This window comes from Microcebus murinus, chromosome 8 (genome assembly GCF_040939455.1).
Source record: "Microcebus murinus isolate Inina chromosome 8, M.murinus_Inina_mat1.0, whole genome shotgun sequence".
Taxonomy (NCBI): Eukaryota; Metazoa; Chordata; class Mammalia; order Primates; family Cheirogaleidae; genus Microcebus; species Microcebus murinus.
The window spans coordinates 29,252,333-29,271,333 of record NC_134111.1 but is presented as its reverse complement, the minus strand read 5'-3'; the positions used below and the strand labels follow the sequence as shown (position 1 = coordinate 29,271,333).

Sequence of the window (19,001 nt, the reverse complement as noted above, 5' to 3'; positions counted from 1 at the left end):
GTGGTCTTCCCTAGAAAATTTCCATATACACCGGAGAAGAATGTATTCTGCTGTTATTAGATGGAATGTTTGATGTAAGTCTATTAGGTCCAATCAGCTTATAGTGTTTTTCAAGTCCTCAGTGTCCTTACTAATCTTCTCTCTGGTTTGCTTCACTCACTTTTGAAAGTGGCTGCTGAGGTCTCCTACTATTACTGTGTAGCTGTCTATTTTTCTCTTCAGTTCTGTCAATGTTTGCTTCATATATTTGGAAACTCTAATACGTGCATATATGTTTATAATTGTCATATCTTCCTGGTGAATTGACCCTTTTATCATTATATAACATCCTTCTTTTATCTTTTTACAGTTTTTGACTTAATCTTAAAGTCTATTTTGGCTGATATAAGTATGGCTACTCCTACTATTTTTTTTTTGGCTAACATTTGTGTGCAATGAATGCCTTTTTCCATCCTTTCACTTTCAGCTTGGGCATGTCCTTAGATCTAAATTGAATGTCTTGCAGACAGCATATGAATGAATCTTGTTTTTTAGTTCATTCAGCCAATCTATGTCTTTTCACTAAGGAGGTGGAGTGTCTTCCATTTACTTTTAAAGTAATTCTGATATTTGCTGTTGTCATTTTGGTGTTTCCTGTATATATTGTAGCTATTTGGCCCTCTTTTACTTCTTTTATTTATTTTTTATTTTGTTGCTATTTTCCTTTATGTTTTGTTGATTTATTTGTAGTACCATGCTTTGATTCATTTCTCATTTCCTCTTATGTATCTTTTAAAGGTATTTTCTTTGTGGTTACCATGGGGATTACATAAGACATCTTAAATGTATAACAATCTATTTTAAACTGATAGCAACTTCAATTGCATACAAAACCCCCAATTGTTTACATTTCCCCTAACCACTTTATGCTATTGATCTCATAAATGACATATTTGTATACTGTTTATTCATTAAAATATATTTATAGTTTTTAAATAATTTTGTATTTTAAATTCTATATGAGAGTTAAAAGTGATTTATGCACATTACAAAGTTACAGGATTCTATATTTGTCTATATTATACTTATACCAGAAGACTTTGGATTTTCATATGCTTTCATGTTGCTATCTAGCATCCTTTTCTCTCAACTTGAAGAACTCCCTTTAGGATTTTTTTAGGGTGGGTACAGTGGATATGAACTCCCACAGCATTTGATTATCTGGGAAAAGCTTACTTTTGTCACTGTTTTTGAAGGATAGCTTTACCTGATGTAGTATTCTTGGTTGACAGGTGGTGTTTCCTGCCCCTGCCCCCCAACATTTTGAATATATCATCTCATTCTTTCCTGGCCCATAAGGTTTCTGCTGAGAAATCACTGATAATCTTATGGGATATTGCTGAAATGTGACTAGTTGCTTTTCTTTTGCTTCTTTCAAGATTCTTTGCCTGTGACTTTTGACAGTTTGATTATGTGTCTCAGCATTCACTTCTTTGGGTTTTACTAATTGAGTTTGTTGATCTTGAATTTTTATTTCCATTTCTTTTCCAAAATTTGGGAAGTCTTTGACCATTATTTATTCAAACATCCTCTCTGTCCCTTTAGCTCTTGCTTTCCCTTCTGAAATTTATATCATGCATATCCTGATCTGATTAATGATGTCCCCAAAATCCCTTAGTCTCTTTTCACTTTTTTTTAATTCATTTTTTTCTATTTGTTCCTCTGCCTCAATTATATCAAATGATCTGTCTTCAAGTTGACTAATTCTTTCTTCTCCTTGATCATGTCTCTTGACAAATTTCTCTAGTGAATTTTTCAACCAGTTAGCATATTCTTCGGCTCTGGAATTTCTGTTTTGCTCTTTTTTATGGATTCTATCTCTTTGTTGATATTCTCATTTTGTTCATTTTTCTGATTTCATTTAGTTGTTTGTGTTCTTTCTTTAGCTCATTGGACATCTTTATGACAGTTATTTAAAATTCTTCTTTTAGGCAGTCACAGAGCTGCATTTCTATAGTTATTTATTTATTTTTCTTTCTTTGATTAGGTCATGTCTCTCTGTTTCTGTGTACAACTTGTGATTGTTTGTTAACATGATGGGCATTTGAAAAAGCAACTACCTCTACCAGTCTTTACTAACAGTCTTTGTACAGGAGAAGACCTTCAACAATCAGCTCAGCTAGGTATTCTGGATGCCTCTTAAACTTTCTATGAGGATACATCTTCTCTAAGCTTGTTCATGTACTTTTTGAGTGATACTATTTTGTCCCTATTTCTTTTTTCAGGAATTTGAAATCTCTTGCTCCCTCTGTTTTCTTTGTGTAGTAATATAGTCTCTCGTACATTGCAACAAATTGCTGCACTGGCTGTTATTCTCAGTATCCCCAAACATCCAAACTTTGCTTGTTCCCATCAGTGCTCTGGGTCAAGCAAGACAGAAACTAGTCCTTTGTCAGTACCTTGAAATGACACTGGGTGGACAATCTACTCTTCTCATTACTTTCCAAGGTAGAAGCCAAGGCAGAATTGGGAGTTTCCTCCTGATAGTACCATGCTCTACTTTCTAGGGGCAGAGTCTATAGTGTATAAGTGCAATGAATTTCTTACCTATTTTAATGCAGTTTTCATGGCTTTATGTTAAGTTGGGGGGCTAAAACTTCTTTTTATGTATTTATTTTCTTAAATTTTTACTTTTTTTAACCTTCTTTTCTAGGGGCTAAAACTTCTTAACTGGTTTAATTTCTAACAAAGGCAATTTGATCAGTATATAGTTAAGTCAGTGTTTTCATGAGGGGAAAGAGGGCCTGGAGCTTCTTATTCTATGATCTTGTTGAAGTCATTCTCCTGAATTTTGTGTTTTTAATCTTACCTATTCCAATCTCTCTCTCTCTTTGCTCGATGTCATGGTAGTTTTGAAAACCAACAGCCTTATAGTCACTATGCCCATAAAACCATCAACCTAACAATCACTGGAGAGGGCAGAATGAATCTAGAATGCCCAAATCCCTCATTTCCAATAAAACTTTATAATGTGACATGTCTGGAAGTTCCCTGGAAATCACCACTTGCAGGACATGTCTTTATTTGTATTGCCTCAGGGCTTACTCAGTGCAAACAGCCTTTCATCTGGGACATTTGTCAAAAAACATACACACACACACACACACACATACACACACACACACACACACAAACAGTGGCAATTGTTTCATATTTCAGCTGCCTAAGGCAGTAATAAAAGTTGAGGCAAACAAGAATCTGACCAAAAGACTTAAAAGAATAGGCTGGGGAATGAGGTATACATGGAGATCTTTGCAAAACTATTACACATTTCTGAAAACTTAGAAGGACACATGCATGTGTAGGCCTGTTTGCATGTTCAGGAAAGGCATCAGAAGTCCCTATTATCTCACCTCTGGTTGACATTGAGGCTTTGTATAAGTAGGAAGTGAAGCCTAAGTAGGATTTAGAAACTGTTTTCTGGAACACTGAAGGGATGCCTAAACACACACACACACACACACACACACACACACACACACACACACCAAGCCCTTCAGTGAAGGCTGGAAGACTTACTGGCTTAAGTCATTTAAGAATATTTTGTCCAATCATTAACTGAGGAAGCCTAGACATTGAACTTACTAGAAAAATAACTTAAATTAACTATTATATATACGTTCAAAAACCTAAAGTAAACCATGGGTAAATAGCCAAAGAAAGGTTTAGAGATGGCATCTTATCAAATAGAGAATATCAATAAGGCAATATAAATTATTTATAAAATCAGATGAAAATTCTGCAGTTAAATTGTAATTTAATAAGTGAAAGGATAAAAAATACCCAAAGTGTCTCAACAGTGATTTGAACTGGAAAATTTCCAAGATTTGATAAGAAAAATCAATCTAAAAATCCAAGAAACTCAACACACTCTAATCAGTATAACTCAAAGAGACCTATGCTGAGACATATTATAACCCAACTGTCAAATGGCAAAGAGAAATAGGGAATATTTAAAGCAATGAGAGAGAAGTGGTTTATCACATACAAAAGATTCTCAATAAGACAATGTCCAATTTCTCATGAGAGACTGTGAAGGCCAGAAAGCAGTAGGATGATATATTTAAAGTGCTAAAAGTAAAAGACTTTCATCCAGCAAAACTACCCAGCTAGCTTTGTTTCCAGCAAAATTTTCATTCAAAAAACTGAGAAGAAATTAAGACATTCCCAGATTTAAAAAACTAAGAGAATTTTTTCACCAGCAAACCTGAGCTATAAGAAATACTAAGGAAAGTCCTTAAGGCTGAAATGAAAGGATACTAGGGAGTAGCTCCAATTCACATGAAGAAATAAAGAGCACTGGTAAAAACAACTATGGTACATATGAAAAACAGTATAAATTTATTTTTGTTTGTAATATTTTCTTCTCCAATTTAAAAGACAATCACATGAAGTGATAATTATAAAGTTCAGTTGATAAGCTTATAATAAATACAAACTGAATTTGTATGATAATAGCACAAAGTAAGGGGATAAATGAAGCTATAAAGTAGCAGAGATTTTATATACCGCTGAAATAAACTGCTATTATCTGAACTACATTGTTATAAGTTAAGATGTTAATGGAATCTCCAGGGCAACCACTAGGAAAATGGCTCAACAATATAGTAAAAGAAATGACATGAGAATTAAAATGGTAGAAAATAGCTATTAATAACACTAGAAAATAGCTATTAATAACATTAAAAAGCAATAATAGAGAAATAGAGAAATAAAAAGTATACAAAACACAAAAAATGTCAGGTGCCAAGCCAAATTTATCATTAATTACATTATATGTAAATGGATTAAACATTGCACTCAAATATCAAAGATGGATAAATGGATAAAAATATACATGATCTAAATATATGCTGTCTACAAGAGCCACATTTAGATTCAAAGATACAAGTAAGTTGAAAGTTCAAGAATGGAAAAAAAGATATATCATACAAAGAACTAGTGTTTCTATATCAATATCAGATAAAACATAATGTATGACAAAAAGTTACTTGAGATAGGAAAGGCATTTTATAACAAAGAAAGGGTCAAGTCATTTGGAAAAACAGCAATTATAAACATATATACACCTAACAAAACAACCTCAAAATACATGAAGAAAAAAACTGGCAGAAATGTACAGTAATCTATATTTAAACTTGTTATTGTACATTTCTAAATAAAAACCTTATAAAGGTAAAAAAAAAACTGGCAGAAATGAAGGGAGAAATATACCTTTCTATAATAATTACTGAAGAGTTTAATAGCTCATTTTTAGTAATGGGAAAAACAACTACACAGAAGATCAAATGAAATTATAGTTAATGTCATTAGTCTTAAGACAAATATAAATCAAAATCACATTGAGATACTTCTTCATACCTACTCGTATGACCAAAATAAAAAAGATAGTGTTGATGAAAATGTGGAGAAATTGGAACTTTCATCTATTGTCAGTAGGATTATGAAATGATGTGATCAGATTGGAAAATACTTTGGCAGTTCCTCAAAGTATCAAACATAGCTACTATACAATCTAGAAAATCTACTTCTAGTTACAAAAAAAAGAGAATTGAAAACATTTTTCCATATAAAACTTTTACATGAAAGTTTATAGCAGCATTATATATAATAGTAAAAAATAAAAAAGAAACAACCCAAATGTCTATTAACTGATAAAATGATAAACAAGATGTGGTGTATCTATACAGTGGAATATTACTCAGCCATAAAAAGAAATGAATTACTGATAATAGGATATGACAAGGATAAACCTTGAAAGCATTATGCTATGTGAAAAAAACAGGAACAGAAGTCTGCATATTGTATAATTCCATTTATATCAAATTTCTAGAATAATAACAATAAATGAAATATTAATGGTTGTAGTGAGATTGGTGAGGGGGAATGAGGAGTGATTGTAATAGGTATGGGAACTCTTTGTAGTGGTGATATAGTCTGAAATTCATTAATGATGAAGGTTTCATGTCATGGTGAATATACTAAAAATGCTTAACTTTATACTCTAAAGTTGTGAATCTCATGGTATGTAAATTATATCTCAATAAAGCTGTTATTAAAAAAAAGTTTTATATGAGACTGATAGTTTCACTTTTAGCTCTTGTATAAGAAAACTTTGGCTGATAAAACAAGCAAATGATTCTAGTGATTGAATAAATAGTGGTATTTATTTTCTATTATGGAAATGATTATAATTATAATCATGATAGTTTCAATAGAGTACTTGCATAAGGTATTAAAATAGTTTCTCTCTTTTGCCCGCAGATGTGTTTCACTGATGGCTCTTATTGCACAAGTGAGTAGATTTGCATAAATTACACAATGTAAACCTTTTCAACCACATTTGGAACAAGGCTTGCCAAGGGGAGAAATAAAGGCACAGATTTATCTTAGTGGATCACAGGACTGGGCTAGCTACACTCGTGTTTGATATCTTTTTCCCACACACTCATTTCTCAATAGGCATTCTCGAAGAGTTGAGAGATCTTATTTTATGAGTCAGGCCCAACAAGGAGAACCAGGCCAAGTTCATGCTGCCCAGAGAAATCTCTTAAATTCTTTTTTATTTTTTTCCTGGCATCTTCCTACGATTCCTGTCTTGGGAGTATAAAACTATGCATGCCAATTTTTAACAACTTTTACGGTATTGAGGAGAAAAAAAGGTCTTGGCAAGAAAATATGCCAGTACAATGATGGACCCTAAAAGAACCTTTGGTGGAGATCAGTGAAGGGAAGGGAAGTCAAGGGCTAAATGTAAGTCTCTTTGCCACAAAACTAGAAGTGGACCACAGGCTTCTCTGGCTTTTTGCCTTACTGATATTCTACTTCTCAGGCAGAGTCAGTATATACTTCCGTAGCATGAAAATACAAGTTTGTCTGAAAGTTGGTTTGGGCACTATTTTGATGTTTGCAGTTTTGTTACAAATATATGTCTGTTTTTTAAGTTTCTAAATTTTTAGAAAACATTCCTGAGTCTACTGTTCAGTTAAAAAGTTGAATTCATAGTGAAGTTCATTCTAGATTTTTTGTTATTAACTCATTTGTTTTAAGACATTGTTTTAAGACATTTTATTATGTAATAATAAAACATAAATATATAAATTATATGTATAAATCATACACACATATAGATATATATACACATATATACATATACATATATTTGTGTGTGTGCATATACATGTATCAGTTTATTCAAGAGATAGACTATCAATTTGAAAAGTATTATTGTGCCCAGTAAGATAATAAAATGATTTGTGTTTTCTGATATGGAAATGAGCTGAAGACACAGTGAAAGTGTCTACTGAAATATAAAATTTACATTCGAGTTCAGAGGGCTGAGTCCAATTACCTTGGAGGTTGTATGTACTAATTCATTACTATGATCAAATTTCTGCCTTTCCTCTTTGTTTTTCTGTGAGATTATTAGTGACTCCTTCTAGGGTGCCAATGTAAGGCACTAGAACCTAGGGGAATAATTACAGACAGAGAGGAAAGATATTAAGCCCTAGACTTTCACTTCCAGAATTACTACTACTGGGAATCCTGAAGTTCTTGAAGGCTAACATCAGTAGGCCAATAACAGCAGGTAAGAAAGCAGCAGAACAGAGAGTGTATCTACTGACATCTATCCCTGATTTTCTGGGGATCTTGGAGAACTGGGAGATTGTGTGTGCAATGGTCATCATCACCATCATTATCATGACCTCCATCATTTACTAGCATCTGATTTATGTTCCAGAAGGTAAGAACTTACATAAATTGTTTAATTCAATCCTCTAACAGCACTGTATTTTAAATTTTATCTCAATTTCATATTAAAGAAAAACAGAAACCACTGACAGAGAAGTCAGATAACTTGTTCAAAGGCATGTTGGCAGTAAATAATGAAGCCAACATTCAAGCCTAACTCTACCATCTGTGTCCTTAATAACAGAACACTGTGTCAATAGCATCTCTTCTCCATTCGCGTATCCAAGAGGATAAAATGCAGTGGAAGCTGCATGAAACCTAAGAGAAGCTCATTTTATCTCTTGTCTCAGGTGCTCGTGGACTATGGTTTATCAATGAGGGGGTAGGAACATGTGAAGAAGAAATGGATACACTACAGAGAAAACACAAGCAGAATTGTCCTGCTCATCAGATATTATTCCCAATCTCAGGTGCTAGCTACACAACTGTATCCTGATTTTGTGTATGTCAGAGGGAGGAAACATAACCTATGTCACAGATTTTTGTCTCATAAGCTCAAAAGCAGTCAGAGGAGGAAGGGTTCTCATAGGTTCCCCAGCCTAACTCTCTTACTCTATTAAGTGATCTTCAAACTCAAGTCCATGCTAAGCAGAAACAGCCTCTACTAAACCTTCCCCAACTCCAAGGCCCCCAGGCAGACGATGTTCTCTTTCTTTGGAGCTGCATAACATTTTCCCTTTGGCTGTGAGAACACCCTGGGTATATTTTGTTATACTTTATTATTCACAGCACTATCCTGTTGTTACTGGGATTGCAGGCTATTTAAGGGTAGAAATTCTGTCCTAATCCTTTTGTTCCTCAATACCTAATGCCTAGCACAGAGGGACATGTAGTTACCAAAACTTATTGAGTTAAATTTTATATATGACCAATCTAAGAGCCAAGATGTTGAACAATTTGCTCAAATCGCATGTAGAATCATAGTTGGGACCAAGAAAGATTTCTCCTCCTGGTAATTTATAATATACTATGTTGGCCCTCATCTTGGGTATGTATTTGTCTTTCTTTTTTTATATATATATATATCAGTTGGCCAATTAATTTCTTTTCTATTTATAGTAGAGACGGGGTCTCGCTCTTGCTCAGGCTGGTTTTGAACTCCTGACCTTGAGCAATCCGCCCGCCTCGGCCTCCCAAGAGCTAGGATTACAGGCGTGAGCCACAGCGCCCGGCCTTGTATTTGTCTTTATCTTGTTGTATTGGGTGTGTGAGGGTGGGTGGGGCTGCAGGTGTTATTTTCTAACTATGTTCCGCTGAGCACATGGTTACCACTCCTAGGTTATTGCCAGGTATTTATTTATTTATTTATTTGCTGTGTGCGCATCTATAGTAAAAGCATGGAATTTTAAAAATTTACTTAGGACAACACCAAACACAAAGATACATTATTGCCTTTTGTCTTTAATGAAGAGGTGGGAGCTCTAATTCAGGGAAAGCTGAAGTTGAGTTGACTTCTATACAATCTTATGGAGAAACAGTGAAAAAATTGTAAATCAAATCTAGCATTTTTTTTTTGCTCTAACAGCATGAAACCATCCCTAAATAGTCTCAGAAAGAGCTTAAAATAAATATATTATAAATTTAATGTCCACAAACCAAAAAAGACCTTATGTATGAGTATATAATTATGTATTTAATATGTATAATATTTTTAAGTTTAAAGAAAGATGTAGAGATCACTCTATATTGGCTTCTTGGAAGGAGTCTGGTGGGATTGGGGAAAATTTCATTTGGAGATTACTGACTTATTTGTGTGGTTTTGCACAAAAATTGATAAATTAAAAAAATAATTTCAACTGACTAAATTTGACATTATTTTCACTCAGGCCCATCTATTGAGCTCCTTCATTATAAGGAACACAAAAAATTCAGGCTAGCTCCTCTCAGGGAGAGCTGTGGAGAGTATTGATAAGGGAGCCATGACCTCACGAGGACCCACAGACAGGAGAGGAAGTGCAGCCACGCTTCACGGGAAACGGAAGCTCCGGGTGAGACCCTGGATTTGCAAACACGTTTGGGATTTTAGAAAAACCATGTGAGACTCAGTCACGTACCCACTATTAACAGCTCATAGCCACACTCCTAGTGGTGCGTTCTATTCCTGCCCCCCAATACCAACTGACAAATCCTTCTCATTTCTCAGTTAAATTTCCTAAGAGGGAGAGAGAATTGGATTGGTTCATATAATATTTTGGGAGGGGGTGTTACAGGCCTTCTAATACATTATTGTCTTTTCTAGCCTCATAGAGGTCACAAAATTGTCTTTCTCTCAGGTGTCCATCCTTGGTACAACCTGTTATCTGGGAGATGGACTCGTGTTATGAATCATGTTGGTATGAGAAGAAAGGGGAAGACTCACTGGCTCTTGCTTTTGATAAACCCACTCAGTGTTTATATATCTTATCTGTTTTAGCTCCTACTGAAGAGAATAAGAGAATATTTTTATACACTTGCCTCACTTGTTATTTCTTGCCTGGCTATAGTACTCCTCGCTTACCTCTCATTACATTCCATTGAGGTTCTCTGTATCAGATTGTTACCCTCATTGCAAGCTCTCTAAGGATTGTGATTGCTTAACATGGCACCCCCAGGCATCCACTATTGGGCCCAGCTCATGGAGAACCCACCCCAGAAAAATATGTGTTGAATAAATGGATGGCCTATACGATACTGGGATATTTTTTGAATTTGTTAGAACAGTGTTGTTTATTTTCCAGGAGCCTGAGTTCCTTCTTCTGTTAATATGTAACTGAGAGTTGTCCTTTGTTAGGCTGCTAAGCACCCTAGGACCTATCAGGTCTTCAGGATGTGGACGTGATTCTCAGTATCTTGGAAAATGGTTACAGAAAGATGGCAGTGGCCAGCAAGGCGGGGCTGGGCAAGGCTGTGTGAGGTGCAAGGCTGGGTAACTTGTTGGGGTTGGTTGTGTAACATGAAAGGCAACCCACTCACTTGGAAACATAACACGAAAAGGAGGCTATGCAGATCATATCTGTTTCTATCTCTGATTTAGAAAGCCCAGATACAGCTGTCAAACCCTGCTTGGGACATATTCATATCCTGCCTGTGATATGAATCTTAAGGGGGCGATAGCCACACAATCACGGCATTGTGCCAAGCTGCACAATAAGCTTGCCACAGCCTGAGGCTCTCAAACATGTTCTGAGGGTGACATATAGACCATAGTGACACAGGAGAAGTCTGAGAAGTCATTTTCTCTCCACATAGTTTTCAGGACACTTCTAAATGTCACCTATCAACGTTTAGTTTCTTCTCACGCTACCTTGCCTGGGAACGGGTTATTCGAAGGGCATTTGGGTGGGAGGCCTGACGTCAGTGTAAAAAGTCACAGACTGCCTAAAGGTCAAAGACTCCCTCCCTTTCCCCCCAAGCTAAACCCATCAATATGCCCCTTCTCTAGTCTGTTAGGAAACATGTTAATGGCATGCAAGAACACAGAGCCTACATCTGTTTTAGCCTGGGTTGTCATAAAAGCAGATCACAATAGCTTAAGTCAATGACATTTCAGGATGTATTTTAATTCTACAAACTCCTCTTAGGCTCTGCCTATTCTACCTGGCTTATGCTATAGATGGGAGAGTAAAAGGAATGCAGTAGAGGTAAAAAGAGAAGATTACTCTTAAAGGTTGTACACAATTACTGCCAAGTGCTCATGGATGGAGACAATGATATGGATGTTCTCAAAGAGAAATTCTTGACCTCCTTGCTTCAGCATTCTAGGCATATAAGGCAAAAGAATTGTATTTGATATCAACTGTTATTTCTCAATACTTTGGCGGTTAAGAGCATAAGCTTTGAGGCCATAAAAAACTGGATTTGAATCCAACATTAATACTACTAGCTGTGAAGTCTTGGCTGAGTTAGTCCCTTAGGAGCCTGCATTTCCTCACATGGAACAGGGATAAGCAAATCTGTCTTGTATGTTTCTTGTGGGATTAAATACATTGAAGTAAAGCACTGGTGTGGTGATGGTTCAATTTATAGTATTGTTTGTAATATAATCCTATTTGGAGAGTATGGCTTTACTTAGGGCTTGTCTGTCTTCTTTCTTAGTGTTACCCAGATTTTTAATTTCTGATTGACGAGAATCTTTAAGAACCACTGAGGCGGAATTTGTTCCCCAGCAAACATTAGACACCAGCATGGGCACACAATCTAGGGAAACAGCAAGGCCTTATTGACGCGTTGCTTTTGAGCCCCATCACGGCTGGTGCCCATGCCTCACCATACAATGTGGATTTACTCACTGCCTTTATCTCAGTTTGGTTCCAATGATTTAACAGTTACACCCACAGATGTCTGTCATGCTTGGAACTACATGCTACCACATGCCCGGTGCACCACGACGAAGAACTTTCGTGCCATTCGAATTTGTCTTAAATTGCTCAAGTTTTTATTGATATTGGTGTTAGGATTATTCATCAGCTTCATAAAGCTCTGGCTTCTGTTTTTCAGTTTCCCAACTGTGAAGTGTGATTGTTCAGTTTTACTCACCAATTCTAGTCAATTCTAATCCTGAATTAATCAATTGAGTCCCATTATCAACTTTCCTGGTAAATAACATCAAAGACTTTAGTTAAGAAGCGACGTATTTTCCTATACACCTACCTTATTTCTATGAGGCTGTGTATGGCAAAGTATAGTGGTTAAGAGCACAAATGCTGGAGCAGAATGTTCAGGTTCTAATTTCAGAACCATCACTTACTATGTACGAGACCTTAGACAAGATACTTAACCCCTCTGGACCTCAATTTTCCATCTTCATAAAGTGCTTATATGCATTAAATGAGTTCATATATGTACGGCACTGAAAGAAGTTCCTGAAATTTGGTAAGTGCTAAAGACATATTAGCTGCTGTTATTATTATTGTTATGCAAATAAAATAAGAAGGCATTCCTCTTCTGGGGAAGAGAACAAATCAAATTGTAATCACTGTCCTGTCAGTATTCCATTCTAAGAACTCAAAGGGGATGCTGATGGCAAGCGGGACTGGGGCTTAGACTAGCATGGGGCAGAGCTGAGGATAGGAAGAATCTTCTTATACCCCGAGCTATGAGTTTGCAAGATACAAGGCAACATGACATACTGAAAATCATTAGAGGTGTTGAAAAAGAGGAATTACAGAAGTCACAAAAACAAGTTAGGGGCATGGTGTGGAGAAGGAGATGGAGGTGAAGGAAGAATCAGGATATTACAACAGAGGATCCTGGGGCGATTGTAGGAGCTAGTGCTAGGTGAATTGTTAGTGTTCTATGAGTGGGTTGCCTACACTGAAAGCAGCCACGATAATCCAATAACTCTTTTCCCTGTTAAGTTAGGTTTGACATTTCTCTTAATTTTCCTGGTAGAAAGCCTTAGCATGTTCTAATTTATTCCTGAGATAGAAAATAGTTTCCCTTGGCAATTCTTTTTTTTTTTTATTCTTTTCTTATTCTTGTTTTAAAGTGTTACTGTTTTAATTTTTCTTTTTTTTTATTTCAGGAAATTATAAGAGTACATTTTGGTTACAATTTATATCTTTGCCTCTCCCCAGCAAGGGTTAGAGGTGTGCCCTTCCCCTCCACAATGCTCACCATGTCCCTCAGTTGTGAGTCTACGTCCCCCAACCTCCTAATCCCTGAAGAACACTACCACCATAAGAGCACCATATGTTAATCAGTCAGTACCATTTTTTTTTTCTTTTGTTGAATACATGTTTGTTTTACCGGCAGTACAGATTAACAAGTATATCAAGGAAATAGTAAAATTTTTTTGGCAGAAGTCAAGATAAACTGTATAAATTAAAATGCCTCAGTTTAACCTGAAGATAAATTAAAATGCCTCAGTTTAACCTGAAGAAATGGTTTTGAATCATACAAACTTTTAAGAAGAAACATAAAGATTTGTCCAAAGGGATTCTCCTAGCTTATAACACATTTCCAAAACAACTCTCACAAAACAAAATTCAATATGAAATAACTTCTAAAATTTATTCATTTTTATTTAAAAAGGATCCTAAGTTTTAAATAAATTGCTAGCAATATCATTTTCTTCATTTAAAAATGCATATCTCTGAGGGTGGGACATAAACACTTTTTGAACAAATAATGAATTCTACAAATTAAGACACAAAAAAACACTTAAAATATTATAAGGGGGAAAAGAGTTTTCACTAAAGTCATCTTAAATAGACTGTAGTAGATGACATTATTCCTTTTTTTCCTTTTCATACTGCCAGAATTCTCAATGAGTTGCTTTGATAATTTTAAGACATATCAGTCTCTACTAAGAGACACTGACATTAATCATGTCTGTGGAGATGGCAATTGCCTTGATGACTGAGTTCTAGTAGATGGGCTGGTCTCCAAATCATAGGAAGATGTGCTCTCTTTTCTTATATCAAGAGTTTGTTCCACTGAAGTTGCTGGGGGTGGGATACTATGCACAGTTTTTCTGGCATTATGCAAAGTTGTTAGTAAGTGCAGTAATATGACGCTCCTTGTCCAGGACACCAAATTCATCTTCTCTTTTAACTCCATCTTTAGTTCAAATGGTTCCAAGGAAGGAGCCTAAAACTCATCTTCTAGAGGGTCTTGAGGCCCATTATTGTCCCAATCTGCATCTGCTTTTACTTCAGAATCCTTATCGCTTTCACTGTCGATGGTAATTACAACTGGGGACTGCGAAGTACTGTCTCCATGGTGTTTCTTCTTTTTCCTTTCGTGATGTATGGTTGTATCAGTAGCTATTCCTTTGCAAACTACCTCTACACTCGGGCTCCGGGCCCTTTTTCTCCTCTTGCGTTTTGTCTCTGCATCTGATGATAGGCTGTCTGAAAAGCTGTCACTCTCATTTTTGTCGTTTTCATCCAATTCTGAGGAAAATTTTTGGTAATCAGTCTCCTTTACTGCAGAAGGACATTGACGAGATGCTTGAGCCACTTCATTAGTACCCTCCAAATGCCGTGCTTTGTATTTTCGTTTCCCTCCAGGTTTGTCATTTCTCCCCTGCTCAGGCCCTGTAGATGAAGTCATTGACCTGTTACCAGACAGGCTCCTCGATCTGTGCCTTTCATCATAGTTATATTGTCCTTCACTGGGATTAGTTTTCTCCCTGGCATTGTTTCTTAGAGAGAAGGACTGAATTCCAGATTCTGGACTTGAAGATTGGCTGCGATAATGAGCTCTGGACAGAGGCCTCCTCCTGTAAGATGATTCATAGTCATCCCTGTCCCACATAGATCTGCTTCCATAATCATTTCTTAAATAGTAACGATCTCCACTTCTGCTCCGTGACCTTCTTTTACTGTGATCACTATGAGATTGTGATCTGCTTGTGCTTTCACTACTTAGAGATAGAGTTTGGCTGGTGCTTGACCAACTGCTGTCTCTAGTTCTGGACCTCTTTTTGTCTCTTCTCCTTCTAGGGCTACTTTCCCTACTTCTGGACCTTTTGCTTTTCATTCTTCTCTTCCCAGGATGCTTTCTAGGATTGTTATCATGCTCACTTCTATTCTGGGAACTTGAATCTGAACTTCTTGATCTTCCCCTTTTCCCGTATCTATGGCTGTCTGGAGAATATACTCCGTCTCCTCTCACAGATGAGCTCAAGTCTCTACACGAGGACGACGTAGATGGTTCCTCTTCCTCCTCCGATGAATCAGGATGACCTTCATTCATTTGCTCATTGTTTCCAAGGAGAGAGAGCGGAGATGAAGACCTACTAAGATCACTATCAGCAGAACTGAAAGGCTGGTCCTGTTCTTGTGTCTCCACTGTCTCCCTTTCTTCCCGAGTGCTTATCTCCTCAGAATCGGAAGAGAGCTGAACAATTTCTGGGGTCCTCTCAGCTAGTGGTTTAATAAACCCAACAATGACACAATCATTTGAAGAAGAAGCACTGTCATTATTTAAGTCCTCGTTGGTTTGTACTCCTTGTACATGAGACATGGCTCCCCCTGTGACCAGTTCTTCGCCTGAACTTCCGGAATCATTTAAAAGGGAAGACACAGCAACATGTGCCTGCTCTGAGCTTGTGTAGGATGGTCCCGGTGTCTCATCATCCCATGGTGCCTGACCAACAGTGGCCACATCCATATCTGGCTCTTGGGTCTCAGACTCATCTGGAGATATCGTTATGACCGAAGAGTCAGAATGGCTGCTTTCTTCATTGGAAGGCGCAGGGTAATCATAATTAGCGTGTTGGTCAAACTCTGCCATGTTAAAAGGAGATCGAGCAAAACTGATAAATTCATGCACAAAATGCTCAGTTAGATCTAGAAAAAAAGGTCTTAAATCAGACACAAATGCCTGGCTCTCCAAATCATAGCGAGTAACGTTGGTCATGATGATGAGCTGGACGATATCCACTGAAGGTTCACGAGCTCCTAAAAGAACCATAAGTTCCCGCCTTACCCAGGGGACTATTCTGCGCAGGGAAGCTGGATTTCTATAGAAAAACTCAGCTGAAATATCCCTAGAGCGGCCACCATCTTCGACACTTCTAACTCGAGCACCAGCACGATAGAGAGCTCGTCTAAAATTAATAGCATCTTGCTCTTGAACTGTCATCAAAGATATTTCACGGGCAGTAGTTGGCCTCGCTGTTACAAACTCACTCAGTAACTCAGGAATTGCGACATCCCTACCTCTTGTTGAAGTGCCTAACACTTCAAATAGAACTCCAGTATCCGGTGGAGTCGTTCTTCTGCTCGGGGTACCACTAGGCACAGACACATTTCGTTCCCTTGTCGCAGCTGTACGGGAGCGACGTCGTCGAACGGCAGAACCACCATAGGAAGCCCTTAGGACATACTCCTTGAAGTCATCGTCCGCCCTCACAGAATGGAAGATGGAACCAAAGGGCTGCTTACATAGTGGACACTCGGCTTTCTGTTTGGACCACTCCCGTATGCAGCGAAAACAGAACTTATGTAAGCAGCAATTTGGGTAAGATACATTATGGAATCTATCCAAGCATACAGGACACCTAGGCTCAGGAGATGCATCAGCTGCTACGGTCTGCTGGGGTGCGCCAGTGCCAGCTCCCGGTGAACAGCGGTCCATCGTCAATTCCTTGGCGGCTTATCTCGGAAGTTGCCTGCGCTGGGGCGCTCCTGGCAAGCTCCCCACAGTCCAGAAAGCTAAGTCGGTGTGGACAGGATCCGCCAAGGTGTACCTGGCGACTTCTCCGCGTACCTGGGGACTTCTCCGCGTACTCTCAGAAGCAGGAGCAGGTGGGGCCGCTTCGCCCTCCTCCTAAGAGGGCAAAGACCCCCAGCGGTTGTTTCGACCCCCAAGCAGGTAAGATTTTTCTGTTTATCACCTTACTTCTCCCCGAAATCTAGGTAAAAACCCTCAAATAATACATGAAATGCATAGAGAAAGAACGTCAGTCTAAAGCGACCCGTTGCCAGCCTCTACTAATCAGCCAGGCGTCAACGTGAGCGCAGCAGACGTTCTAGAACTGAACGTGGTGCGCTCGCGTACCCAACTGCCCTACTTTGGGCTTCATATTTCACAATTGCTGCGGCTCGGAGCGCAGAACTGATTGGCTGGTAGGTTATGGTGGGCAACGCGTGCCACGTGTTTCTTCTTAGAAGCGTCATTTAAATCACCAAGCTACTGCCTTCCCAAGGAGCATAGGCTTCTTGAAGAATGACTTAATTAACAAGGATTCCCACAAAGCTCTGTCACTGTTATATAAGATAGTGGGTGGCATTCTTGTTTATGCCAAAGACGAACATACAAATGTCTAGCTATGCTATGTGGGAACAAATGCGGGGAGCAAAACGGTAATTCTTTAGGCGTTAGACGCCAGTATAATGTTTAAACCGTGCATTACTTTTCAAGTAAAGTTTTAAATGTACATGACAGCACATAATCCTGCATTAATACTGCACTGCAACTGGAAAGAAAACCAGTGGAGGAGGCATGTCTATCTCTAGGCCGCCCCTTGGCAATTCTTACAGCCCATCAAATCAGCTTATAGGCTGGGCATGGTATCCATGAGGGGCTGGGGTTCCTTCAAACAGTAACTTCATGGTTGTAAATATAGAGAACTTTGAATCCTATTCTCTGTCTTAGTTTGTTTGAGCTATTATAAAAGATACCATAAATTGAATAGCTTATAAACAACAGAAATTTATTTCTGACAGTTTTGAAGGCTGGGAAGTCCAAGATCAAAGCACTGGCAGATTTGGTATTTGGTGAAGACCCACTTCCTGGTTCAAAGCACAGGTATCTTCTTATCACGTCCTCATAAGGCAGAAGGCTAACGCTCTGAGGTCTCTTTTATAAGGACACTAATCACAATCATGATGGCTTTACCCTCTCAAAGGTCTGATTTCCCAAAACCATCACCTTGAGGGTTAGGATTTCAACCTATGAAGTAGGTGGGGACAAATTTTCAGACTGTAGCAGTCTCCAAAACTTGGAAAATAATTAATAGCTTAAATTCATGGAGACAACAGATGTCAGAAATGACATAAAAAATATTATCATGAACATGCTACTCTAATTAAGTGCATACTATGTGTGCTAAGTGTTATAGTGGTTTTTATCTGTCATGTCATTGATCCCTTAGATCAATGAATCATTAAATTCATTATTTTTCATGTAATTGATACACTGTTCAGGGAGATTATATTATTTGCCTCAAGATACTATGACTTGACTTAGGTTAGAAAAGATCACTCTGGGGGCAATTTGGGGGCAAGAAGAACATGAGTGAGGCCAATTAGTAAACTACAGCAACAGTCTAGATTAGGAATTATAATGGGTTTTTAAAACAAGGTGGAAACAGTGAAGATGGTAGGAAATTGTCCAATCTTGAATAAATTTTGAAAATTGAACTAGCAGGAATTCCTGACAGAATAAATCTATATAAGGAGAGAAAGTAAAGAATTAAGAGTGACTATAAGTTTGTGGCCTGAGCAAATAAAAGGATAAAATCACCACAACTGAGGTAGGAAAGTCTGTAGGGGAAGCAGATTTAGAGGGGAAGAACAAGAATTCAGTCTGGGACTTGTTAATTTTGTGTTGTATATTAAACATCCAAGTAGCCATAACAAGTAGACAACCTGAAATTCAGAAGAGAAATTTTGGATGAAGGTAAAAACATTAGGGCTCTTGGGCATATAAATATTCTTAAAAACACAAAACTGTAAGAAATCCCCCCGGAAGTGAGTATACATAGAAAAGGGAAAAGA

At 37.6% G+C, this 19,001-nt stretch overlaps 1 pseudogene; it reads right to left on the bottom strand.

The window, feature by feature from the left end:
- Positions 1-14,067: 14,067 nt before the first annotated feature.
- Positions 14,068-17,399, bottom strand: LOC105860230 (E3 ubiquitin-protein ligase Topors pseudogene; annotated as a pseudogene).
- Positions 17,400-19,001: the final 1,602 nt, after the last annotated feature.